Here is a 12,943-nt window from a genome sequence, read left to right on the forward strand (position 1 = left end):
ATACAAGTATAGTTGCGCACTAATTTGTGTACCAACACTGATTAATTCATACTTAAAATTTAAATTAATATTGTTTTCAATAAAATCTACTTTTTAACCAATCACATCACATTAGTGCACAGATTAATGTCCAATTATGCTTGCAACTATACTTGTCATATGAATAAACTATCTGGGTAGGGAGAAAACTCTGCTAGCTAGTACCTTTTGTAAGATAATACTTTAATTAATCAATATATCCATTCACAACTACGTACGATAGGATAACACTAATGAAAATTTGACATAAAGCAAAAATAAATGACAAGTCAAATTTAGGTAGACATCATGACCTGATCTATTGCAGACTTAGGTTGGCAAAAAATATTACATCAACATTTGAATCCTCATTGATTTAGACCAGGCAGAGACTCAATTTCATCTCAAAGATGTCATGACCTAATCAGCTTAGTTGGCAAAGAACCTTATATCAACATCTCTTACTTCAACAAAACAAGGACGTATTATCTTCTTCAATACTCATGTTATTGAAAAGTCATACATTACAAGAGAAGTGGGTTTTTGTAACCAAAATTTAGTGACTAAAAGGATTATTTCTGACGAAAACTGTCGGAAATAGTCTTTTTGATCATAAAAGCTCACTTCTCTTGTAGTGATATCAATTAGTAGTCAATCTTTATTATGGAAGTAATACTACTCATTAGCTCAATTTTCATCATCTTCTCATCATTTTATAATGAAATAATGATGAAAAAATGAATGATGAATATATTTTGTTTTATTATGGACAATAACGTCATTTTAGTGGACTACCTATCTCATTAATGACCACATGCGGGGGTTTGGGACAAGTTAATTTTTAATTTTAATTTTAATCTTTAATTTTTAATTTTTCCTAGTCGGGACAAGTTAGTTATGAGCCCATCACAGGCGGGAGTGGAGAAATTGCTTGTAAAATGGTCATCCAATATAGATTGTGGGGGTTGTTACTCATGTCAAATATTCATTTCCTAATTAAACAAAACCCCAATATGCCGAAAAAAAAAAGAAAAAAAAAAAAAGAAATCAATTCACGACCCTCACACCTAAATTGCAGGATTTTGACAAAGAATTTGTTCTCAATCAAAGGTTAGAAAGGAACAAATATATATAACCGACGTTACAGGACAATTACTTTCTTGCATTCTCTAAGGTTATAGTGGAATACGTATTGCATATTTTTTTTATAAGTGAAAAATAGATATTGCATCTACTAGAGATAATTTTGAAAATCTACACCTGTGAAAATAACAAATTTTCCCTGTGATGAAACACCGCATGATATCCATGTGTAATACCTTCGTATGTGTATTAGAAGGTAATGAATGGGATCCCACAATGTTTGTGTTTTACAATTTCGACTGCCAATCTCTAATAATAATCTGAATATATATATATATATACACACTTCTTGCAATTAGTACGCTATATATATCCATTTCCTCGATCTGTGTGTGTCAATAGAAAGACTTAGAAAGTTAATAGAAACACTATTTTCAATTTAATTACATGAAACGCCTATACAATTTTTTCTTTTTTTTTTTAAGAAACAGATGATTTTTAAATCGGTTAAAATGAAAAATCTTTTTATTTTAGGAATGTTAAATATGATTTTATGGTGTGGAAGTCACATACGCTCATGATTTTGAAAATTAGTGATGTCCATCATTAAAAAGTTGGTTTTTTCATATGTATCCTAAATTTTCTCATTTCGTTTAAAAGAAATATGTGACGCCTACACATCTTAAGATTACACAAATCATCTCTCTCTCTCTCTCTCTCTCTCTCTCTCTCTCTCTTCTTGGAAAAACATGAATGCTTGCTCATTCAATAAGTATGCTTTAAATATGCTTTTATCTTTTGCTAAACATTTGATTTCTATCTGTCAGATTTTTATATTTAATGAATACAAAAAATTATTGGTTGGTAGTTTTGAAAATCAATATGAACTATGAATTAAGTAATAAGCAAAGAAAATTCCGAGCGTCAGATTGCAGTATATACGTGGTGCCAACGTCAACGTCCGGCCATATGGTGTCCACGTTTGGCTTTAAATTACAAGTGAACAATTCAACATAGAAAAATACAATCTATACATACAATTTTACTCACATAACCATATATAATGACTTGTCAGCTATATATTGCAACGGTGAAGATTTTGAAATTAAAAATTAGTAATTGGAATTTAAAAAAAAATTGATAAAATAAGATGAATATTCAATACATATACTATTATATGTAAAATTATAGGTATATATGGCACTAGTCATAAACAAATATTTAGTTGTTATAAAACTATCGAAATGAGAGAGAGAGAGAGAGATAGAACTCAGAGAAGTTATGAAACTTATGAATTTCTTAAAAAATTCAACGATATATATAGGCGTACAAAGGGAACTATGCAGTACTATGCTGGTACTGTGCACATTTACTATGCCAGTTACTATGCAGTACTATGCTGGCACTATGCACTGTGCGATGTCGGCCATTTACTATGCCAGTTACTATGCAGTACTATGCTGGCACTATGCACACTGTGCGATGTCGGCCATTTACTATGCCAGTTACTATGCTGGCACTATGCACTGTGCATTTTACGGCTAGCTCAAGGTGGTCATACAATTTTACAATGTTATTTTACAACACTCCCCCTTTGGATGACCACATATAATGAATATGCCTCGTTAAAACCTTGCCAAGGAAAAACCCTGTGGGAAAAAACCAATGGCGAAGGAAAAAGAGTACAATATTCATGTGTACCATAAAATGCTTTAAGATTGCCTCATTAAAACCTTGCGAAGGAAAACCCAGTGGGATAAAACCTTAGCGAAGGAAAAAGAGTACAATCAGCATAAGTCTTCAAGACATTACTCCCCCTGAAAAGTGCATGATAAAAGGTCTTCAAGTCTCCGCATTCCAATGTTCTGCACAATCTTCTTAAATGTTGCAGTTGGTAATGCTTTTGTGAATAAATCTGCCAGATTATCACTTGATCGTACCTTCTTGATATCAATTTCAACTTTCTTCTCATGAATTGCAATGATCTTCTTGTGTGTATCTGAAAGATAATTCGCATCTGTACATCCAACTAACTGTGGACTTGATCCATGTTGATAAAATAATCACAACTGGATCTTTCTGCTCATCACTACTCTTCTGGAGTTGTACTCTTCTGGAGTTCTTGTAAATAATACAGTTATTGGAGAATTCATCAACATTAAACCGCTAACCTCATAAAAACGGTGGCCAGCCTTTTTAGATCAGACAAGCATCGCAGGCTTTTCCAACTCTTTTGTAGGTGTCAGGCGTGCTGTCAGGGGCCGCAGCTGTCAGGCGTGCTGTCAGGCGCCGCAGAGCTATGAAGATATATTTCGTCTCTTTTCTCTTGCTTCACGAGAGATGTTGTATCATAATTTTCTCTATAAAAGAGATATTCAGCTCATCTTCATTCACATCTCATCTTCTTCACTTTTCTGTAATCATACTGCATTTTTACTCTGCAATCTCTTTCTGCACTTTTACTCTGCAATGGCTCAGCGATCTTCTCATGGCCAATATATGAGGTACTCTGCACCTCGTTCATCAGCTGTTCCTGCTTCTACCACAGGTGCTATCATGCAATGTAATGATCTGACTCATAGGTCAGATAATGAAGCTATATATGAGCTTGTGAGTCTCGGTACCCGATACTCATCATCCATTGTCGCATTTTCTCAGCGACTGCAATCCAGAACTTCTGGAGTTGACAATCTCCACGAGAATATTGCTATACTTCAGCGACTTCTTCTGGACTCCAACATGAAGATAGAATCAATAAAGCAAGAGAATAGGAATTTAAAATCCTTGCTTAAATCTTCTTTTCGATTGCCCACCCCTTTAGATAGGGATGCCATGCAGATTCTTGAACAACAAGAGCGTTTGAAGAATGAGGCAAAGTGCCTCAAATTTCTGTAATTCTTGCTTCAAGATAATAAAATAATATTTCACAAATATTCATATTTGTGTTTCTATCTTCTGGTAGATTTCTGTGTGCTCATTTTTTATCTCTTCTTTAATAATGCACACTTCATATTAAACCCATAATATGAATTTGAAATACTAATTGTATTCAAAAGATGGTATTTCAGAACTAATAATATCATCCATCTTCGCCTTGAAGCCGCAAGGGTTTCAGATTTATATTTCAAATATGTGCAGTTTTCATGAGCTCTTCTGGAGCCTCAATGACATTTAAATCATATATATAAACTGCAATAATAGCTTGTTTCCATTTGCGTTTGGATTGCTTTAGATCATATAAGGATCTCTGAAACTTGATAGAATACATATTTCCAGATGTATTCATATTAAAAGCTTCAGACATTTTCTATCCTTCAGGGATTTTCATATATATATCATGATCCAATGATCCATATAAATATACAGTTAATCATGCATATCCAAACTCTCGATAACTTTCAAGCTAATAAAAATCTCAATATGATTTCAACCACTTTAAAATCATATCAATATTGTTTCTTCGAGAAACTAACTTGTGATCTCTATATCACATTTTCATATTAAAAGTTTCAGGCTTTTTATATCATGTATATAAATATCCACTGATATTTAACAAAAATCACCTCTTTAGGTGTTTGGACTTCAAGTCCATATTTATCACATTTTACTTAGTGATATCAATTCTGCAGGAATTGAGAAACTGACTCGTGATTTATATATCACACTTTTATTTCCTTTCTATAAATACCCACTGATATTCAACAAGCATCACCTCTTTTAGGTGTTTGGACTATAAGTCCTGATGCATCATATTTTACTAGTGAATCAATTCTGCAGGAATTGTTTCTTTCAAATTTGGCCAATATTTTACGTCGTATTCTTCGACGATTCTTGATTCACTTTCATCATTACTTCTGGTAATGTCAATTGCCATCTCATATGGAAATACGTTGTCGACAACGATTTTATTTCTATCCATAATTTTTCCATTATTCATGAAATGTAACGAGATCTCGTTATTTTCAGGTACCTGTCCCTCTTCAAGGGAAGACATTTTCATGAAAAACCTCTTCAGGAGGCACTCTTCAGGAGATTTATACTCTTCAAGAGTTTATATAGGAGAATTTTATACAGAAAATTTGGATGGACTTTATTGCTTGTTCTGTGGGTATGGCCTCTTCAGGAGTGCCAATTATTTATGCCTTTCTCTTTTGAGATGCTCTATCTTTTGTATCAATACGTCTCACATGCCTTTAGACATGTCTTTAGACTGCTGAATTTCTTAATTGTCCTACAGGGACTTCAATCCTCGCTGGGATTTTAGCAGCTAGAATATGAGACATTTTTTATCTTATTGCATCCAAAATTTAATTATCATCTGAACTTCTGGTTCACATATGATAATCAAGATAACGTCGAATTATTTCATCTTATTTGCTTCTGGCAAATTTTTCTTTCCACTTCTGGTGGTAAGACTTTATAGTAAAAGAATCTTCTGGTTCTTTTATGGACGTCCATATGAAAATCATTCGACTTATCGTAATTGATTTTGGATGATCAAGATAACCATGAAAAGATACAAATATTTTGAATCATATCACCTTTTGATGCATCATAATATTTGATTCAATAATTTGTATAATATCATCTCAAAGAGAAAGCTTACAGCTTTTCCAATACGAGCTTCTGGCCCGAAAAGATATTCATTATCACGTCCAATTTCTTAGTTTCTTTGAATGAAACGCATCATTCTTTTCACTTCAGGGAATAGAATGATATAAATTTATTATCATTCACTTCAGGGAATGATGTAGATCTAGTAAGACGTGAATAATGATTCTTATCAAAAACTCATTATTTTGCTCAGTCACTGAAAGACCTGACACAAATTTAGAATATATTGTGAACGTTTGCATTTCATATTACTACTTCAGGAGCATACTCGATATTGCTACTTCAGGAGCACATTCGAGACGTTCATTCAAATATATATTCTTTCCACAATTTCAATTATGCAACTTCAGGTGCATAAATCATAATGAGTTTTTGGTACAAGTATCACTCATATGAGATACTCAAAAATTATTGATTTAGGGCGATCCTTCAGGGATGCTCCATTTCCATTCTCAAATAAATCATATCATCAATAATTTATAACAAGTATAAAAGAATAAATAAAACTTTCATTACTACAAAATATTGCAGAATATAAAAATATTTTATAATAAGATAAAGGAAATACATTAATTAAAAAGGAACACTTTCATGATCAACTCTACCACTAGAATCCTCAAAGAAATCAGAAACATCAAGACTTGTAATATCTTCTCCATCTATAGAATCTAAAGCATATGATGGTTCAGTAAAATTTGTTTCAAATTTCTTTGTTTTTTCTTTTATAGAAGATTGGTATAAGTCAACCAAGTGTTTATCTGTACGACAGATACGAGCCCAATGTCCAATCATACCACATCTATGGCATCCATCTTCATCTTTCTTTAAAAGTTTGTTTTGGGGACCTTTGCCCTTTTCTGAGTTGAACCACTTCTGGTGGTACGGTGTATATCTATTATTGTCCCTTTTAGTGTGGTCACTTCTAGGACCTCCACTTCCATAGTTTTTCTTACCACGTCCACGTCCTCTTTTTCTTTGAAAAGATGCACCATTCGCTTCTGGGAATGATGTAAATCTAATACCATTCACTTCAGGGAATGATATAGAACCAGTAGGACGTGACTGGTGATTTCTTAATAAAAGCTCATTATTTTGCTCAGCTAATAGAAGACAAGATATAAGTTCAGAATATTTCTTGAACTTTCGCTCTCGATACTGCTGCTGCAGGAGCACATTCGAGGCATGAAAAGTAGTATATGTCTTCTCTAACAAGTCATCATCAGTGACTTTTTCACCACATAATTTCAATAGCGAGCTAATTTTAAAGAGTGCAGAGTTATACTCACCAACACTCTTGAAGTCTTGCAACCTCAGGTGCATCCAATCATGACGAGCTTTTGGGAGGATTACCGTTTTCTGTTGTTCATATCTCTCCCTTAAATCATTCCACAAAATAAGTGGATCTTTCACCGTTAAATACTCAGTTTTTAATTCTTCATGAAGATGGTGCCGAAGGAAAATCATTGCCTTAGCACGGTCCTGCAGGGACCCTTGATTTCCTTCTTTAATTGTATCTCCCAGGTTCATCGCATCCAGATGGATCTCAGCATCAAGGATCCAAGATAAATAATTTTTTCCAGAAATGTCAAGAGCAACGAATTCCAATTTTGTAAGATTTGACATTTTTACATATATAAATCAGGAATATAAAAATATATTGAAAAACTTACTTGAAGTAGAGGACTACTAGCTTCAAAATCGTCAGAACTTTCGTGCTGATAACGTGTTATAAAACTATCGAAAGGAGAGAGAGAGAGAGATAGAACTCAGAGAAGTTATGAGACCTATGAATTTCTTAAAGAATTCAACGATATATATAGGCGTACAAAGGGAACTATGCAGTACTATGCTGGTACTGTGCACATTTACTATGCCAGTTACTATGCAGTACTATGCTGGCACTATGCACTGTGCGATGTCGGCCATTTACTATGCCAGTTACTATGCAGTACTATGCTGGCACTATGCACACTGTGCGATGTCGGCCATTTACTATGCCAGTTACTATGCTGGCACTATGCACTGTGCATTTGACGGCTAACTCAAGGTGGTCATACAATTTTACAATGTTATTTTACAACATTGGTTAATTATTTAGTTTTTAATCAAGACAACTTGAATTTCAAGCTCGAAACTTTTGCCCAATCCCAGCAATTCCAAGCCCAAAAAGGTTAGAGGTTGGTCCAGAGAAATAGCCGGCGTAACATAATTTCTCCCAGCCCACCAGTAGTAGACAGAAGAAAGAAGGAAAAAACAAGAATTAAATAAAATGAAATGAATAATTTTAATTGTTTTATTTCGTTTGAAAGAAATATTATCAATTTAATTAGTGTAATTAAGTGTTCTAATTATTTTGTTTTTACAACAATAAAATTGTAAAGTTTTCAATTTGTAAATTTAGTTTTAAATCTAGAACTTCTCAAACTTTATAGTTTGTGAACCAAATTATATTTAGAAAAATAGTTTATTTACAAAAATATCTATTAAACAGACGTATCCTTATATAATATATCAAATTATAAAATTATTTTTATTGAAAAATAAACAAACCATATGAGGCCCCTCGTATATTTAATTGGGGCTGCCCGGAATGGATTACTCGACCTCGTTTAAAGAGATATGGATAGAAGTTGTTCTAATGAAAAGAGTCGCACACTGAATTAAAGATCTTCATGCATTTCATTTCCAAAGTTTGGAAAGCCCTTTAATTTGTCCTTTATCTGAGTGCTTGGCATTAAGCTTGCAGGGACTTCTAGCTGTTGTATCAGGTTCAACCAAAAATCTCTTCCTCTCGTTAATTATGAGGTTTATTTCATTATAATCTCTCTTTGTTTTATCATCATGTACATCGATCCTGCATGTTCTAGCTAGCTAGCTAGCTCTTCTGATCATGATCTATATAAGTATTGAGGATCTTGTGTTTGTGATCAGCAGGAAGTTAATTCGGAATAGCAATTTGATATATAGATGGCAGCAGAAATATCAGCTAGTACTTCTGATGATCATGAACACGATGCAAATGCTTCAGTCATATGAAATCATGAACTGCATAAATATGCTTGTGTCCACAAGGTTTCAGATCTGATTCGCAGATCGAACGAAGAAGCTTATACTCCTCAGGTAATATCAGTTGGGCCTTTTCATCGTAATAATAACCCAAGATCGCAGGACTGACAGGATATGGAAAGTTTTAAATTGAGATGTCTAGAGAGTTCAAAAAACGAGCCGAAACAAATTTGTAAGATGTAGTTAGCACTATAAAAGGTGCGGAAGAAAGTGTTCGGGAATGTTATTCAGATCGATAGACTCCACCAGACAGTGATGATTTTGTGAATATGATCCTGGTTGATGCGAGCTTCATTATCGCGTTTTTCTGTAAAAAATAGTTGAAAACCTGGACTAGGTATGGCCGGCAAACATTACAGCCGTGGTTGAGGAATAGGGTGCAGTTGGACTTGATATTACTTGAAAATCAGCTTCCTTTCTTTTTTATTGAGAAAATATACGACACTGCATTAAGACCTGATCTCTCAAGTACTTACTCCCCCCTCATTGACCTTACCTTTCGCCAGTTTGAAGAATAAAACGTTCAAGGATTTCATCCTCATGATTCTAGGTCGGGAAAAATATTGCACTTCACTGACTTGCTTAGAAACTTTTGCTTGCCTCCTCGCGAAAGGCAAGTGAAAAGAAATTCTGAGATCATAAAGGAAATGCACGGTACAACACAGCTGGCTAGGGTATGATTGGAGTTTATGATGAGCAAATCACAAAATTGCTCACCGCTTGAACTAAAATATGAAAAAGGAGTGCTGGAAATCCCACGCTTTCAGTTAGACAAAAGCTAAGAGATTTATGCTCGAAACCTCATTGCTGGCCTTTGAGCAAAGCCACTATCTTGAAGATTGTGACGTCCGGAACGATCCCACATACAGATACATGAAAATTGAAGTGTCAGGATGATGACAACATGGGTTACGCATCTCATCACTAAGTGCCAAGTGTGTGTACATGCAAACGTGTACAATAAAAATGATGTAGTGGATAAATAAAGTCAGTCGACTAAGTACCAGAATTTGTTTAATACAAATTCGCTTAAACATAATCATACTAAAAATATTACAAATTCCAGTAACAAAGTCATAAACCAAAATACATAATTTGAAAACGGAAAATAATTTCTAACAATTACAAGTAGAGACACCAATCTACTCTTTCGGTGGAGCCGCCTCCTTGGACTCAGCCTCTTCACCATCTGCATCAAAATCTACAGTACCAAAATATAGTACTGTAGGTAAGTAATAATCTAAAAAAAAACAATACGAGATAAAAATACATTCATGCAATAACAAAATGCATGAATATGATGTCATATGCATGAGACTCAAAAAATCACAATTTCCTTGAAAAAGACTAATTTTCCACACAGGCCAAAAATCATATTTTGCCCATAAATCCAATCCATTAAAACATATCTACCATTTTCCCAGAAAATGGCCCAACATAAAATCCGTTAATCAAATCTCGTCATTTTTCTAAAAAATAACCCATTATCCATTTTAATCCTTATGCACCATGGTCTCCATCCGTACACCCTGGCTCCCTTCGTCACCCTTCGTCACACCATAAGTAACGACCATGCATGTGACTTCATAACAAGCTATGCCTAGTTTTGCGCCCAGCGTGTTCGTAGCCAAGCATCCTCTAACCCCCGCCAGAAGAGGGGCCATAGAGTCGGCACGAGAGCATTACCATCTCGTCTGATCCCGTTGTCGCCCAGCGACAACCCAAGGGACGTCACTCAGTATATTGCGCTCCTGAGTGACTAGATGAGCTCCACCGAGATAATGTCTCATCTCGGCTTGGGATCGTGATACACACGCACCCAAAAATCTACTTTTACACAAAAACTCAATTTTTCATTAATACCCATGAATATGCGTGCACTATGCGAAAAAATCTAATTTTGATTTTATAAAACATGATCATGCATGCACCATGCAATGCATGCTACAAGTCACAAAATAATCCGGCAAACTCCAACATCAATCAATCAACAAACAAAAAAACTCATTCGTTCATTCCAACCGACCCCCAAACTCCTCGGACTCAGTCTGACATAACAAACCAATCTACAAAATATTTGTTAAAGCATAAATATATTTAAATCACACGAGTTGTTCAGAAAAATACTTACAACGCTTTTAAAGGAAATAATTCTGGAAGATCAAATACCCGATTAACTTCAAAAGCTAGCTTGAAAATAATTTACCAAAATTTACAAGTTTTGGGGCTAAAATGAGTTTTGAAAACAAAGGGATTTAAGGTGAAATTTGTGGAATAAAAGGGGCTGATTTTTACTGAAAATAAGCTTGAGATAAATGCTTGGAAATGTAACACACGGTTTGAACTAAAAGCTCACAAGAAATAGAAATGGAGTCCACGGCTACAAGAGCAAAACAGGGCACGGCAAGGACTAGCTACAGATCACAGTTTTGGAGAGAAAACTTCAGAAAATCACAAGGTTTTACCCAAAATCTTGTACACGAAAATAATAGAGATAAAGAGAGGAAAAAAAAAGGGACACAAAATGACCAAGAAAAACAGAGCAATTCTGGGTATAAAAACAGAGCATAAATTCGTGATCAACCCAAGAAGATAGCAGGAGTTTTACACCACAATAACATGAAATAAACAAGGAAAAAAGAAGAGGAATGAGACACACAAAGAAGCTCGGCCAGACCTGCAACAATGGAGAAAAAAATCATGAAATAAAATGCAGAAAAATGAGAGAGAGAGAGAGAGAGAGAGAGAGAGAGAGAGAGAGGGTTCGGTTTACAGCAAACGGAAACAAAACAACAAGATAAAATTAAAGCAAGCTAACCAGACGAAAATGTGAAGGAATCGGCATCACAAGGGAGGAAGAAAGAGCCGGTCTGCTGAAGAAGAAGAAGCGACGAAAATGATGAAGAAAAAAGGGAAGTGAACGGCGCAAGAAGGGAGAAGAAAGAAGAAGAAAAATGAAGCCTTAAGACACCAAAACGACTCCGTTTAATGAAAGGGGAGAGGTGGGCTTAAGTGGCTACGGGCTGGGCCGAATTGATAAGATTTTTTGGCCCAAAAACAAGTGTATAACCCACTAGGAAGAGCCCAATCCGAAAAATAAAAGAAAAAGACCCAATAAAATAAGTAAAAGCCTACTAAAAACACTACAACTAAACATTAATAAAATAAAATATTTAAAGCCCAAAAATAGAATAAATTAAAGCAAAGTGCAATTTAAATGCAAAAGAATAATTAATAACAAGAAAGCCTTTAAATTGCACAACTTAAACACCATAAAATAAATCTAACAAATAACACATTAAATTTAAAACAAGAAAACTAATATTTATAATTATTTTCTGGTAAAGGCAAGGAAAGTGTAAATTTTGGGAATAACCTTTATGCCTATCATCTGCATGTGGTTGTCTATTTTTCCATTATTTTTATTTCTTGGTGGTTGATCTATGAATTTATTTGTTGAGATTGCAAAATCTCATTGTGGTATTTTTACCTGCAATTCTGTTTCACAGAACTGTAATTTTTTAATGCAGAGGACATTTATGAGCATTGAGGATCGACCCCACCTGAGGAGTGGTTTATCCCCATTGTAGCTGTTTGGATTCCTACTTTATTGTTTCAGTTGGATGACTGTAATAATCTTTTGAGAACTTCTTTGTTGGTTGTATTTTAGATTTTCTGGTACCTAGTCTAGACTGTCTTATTATTTTTTACTACGTTTATAACTATACACATATTGCATGCGAGCGCACACTTGCACACTACGTTGGGGGTGTGTGATCCGTGCGGTCTACACCTCGGTGTCACTACCCCCTCCAAAACACGTGGGGTCGGGGGCGCCACATGAGTGACTTTGTAACAAGTAATGTCCAGTTTCGTGCATGGCGCATTCGTGGTCAAGCATCATCTAGCTTCCACTAATAGGGAGACAACAACATCAACCAAGAGCATTACCATCTTGCTTGAGCTCATTGTCGTCTAACGACAATCCAGAAAATCTCACTATGTTTTACAAACTTTCGAGTGACTAGAGAAGTTTTACCAAAATAATGTCCCATTTCAACTTGGGGTTGTTAAACGCACACACCCACAAAAATCCCATTAACACAAAAAGCAAACAATTTTACAGATTTCGATTTCCACACATAAGTCACAATTCGATTAT

The 12,943-nt window shown here is 34.7% G+C and overlaps 1 long non-coding RNA gene across 1 annotated transcript; it reads right to left on the minus strand.

The window, feature by feature from the left end:
- Positions 1-9,737: 9,737 nt before the first annotated feature.
- On the minus strand, positions 9,738-11,945 carry LOC122295842. Its single transcript, XR_006238291.1, has 3 exons — positions 11,600-11,945; positions 10,913-11,458; positions 9,738-9,982 (listed from the first exon to the last, which is right to left on the minus strand). It is a non-coding gene; the product is annotated as an uncharacterized LOC122295842 (long non-coding RNA).
- Positions 11,946-12,943: the final 998 nt, after the last annotated feature.

Source organism: Carya illinoinensis, chromosome 15 (genome assembly GCF_018687715.1).
Source record: "Carya illinoinensis cultivar Pawnee chromosome 15, C.illinoinensisPawnee_v1, whole genome shotgun sequence".
In the NCBI taxonomy this organism is placed as follows: Eukaryota; Viridiplantae; Streptophyta; class Magnoliopsida; order Fagales; family Juglandaceae; genus Carya; species Carya illinoinensis.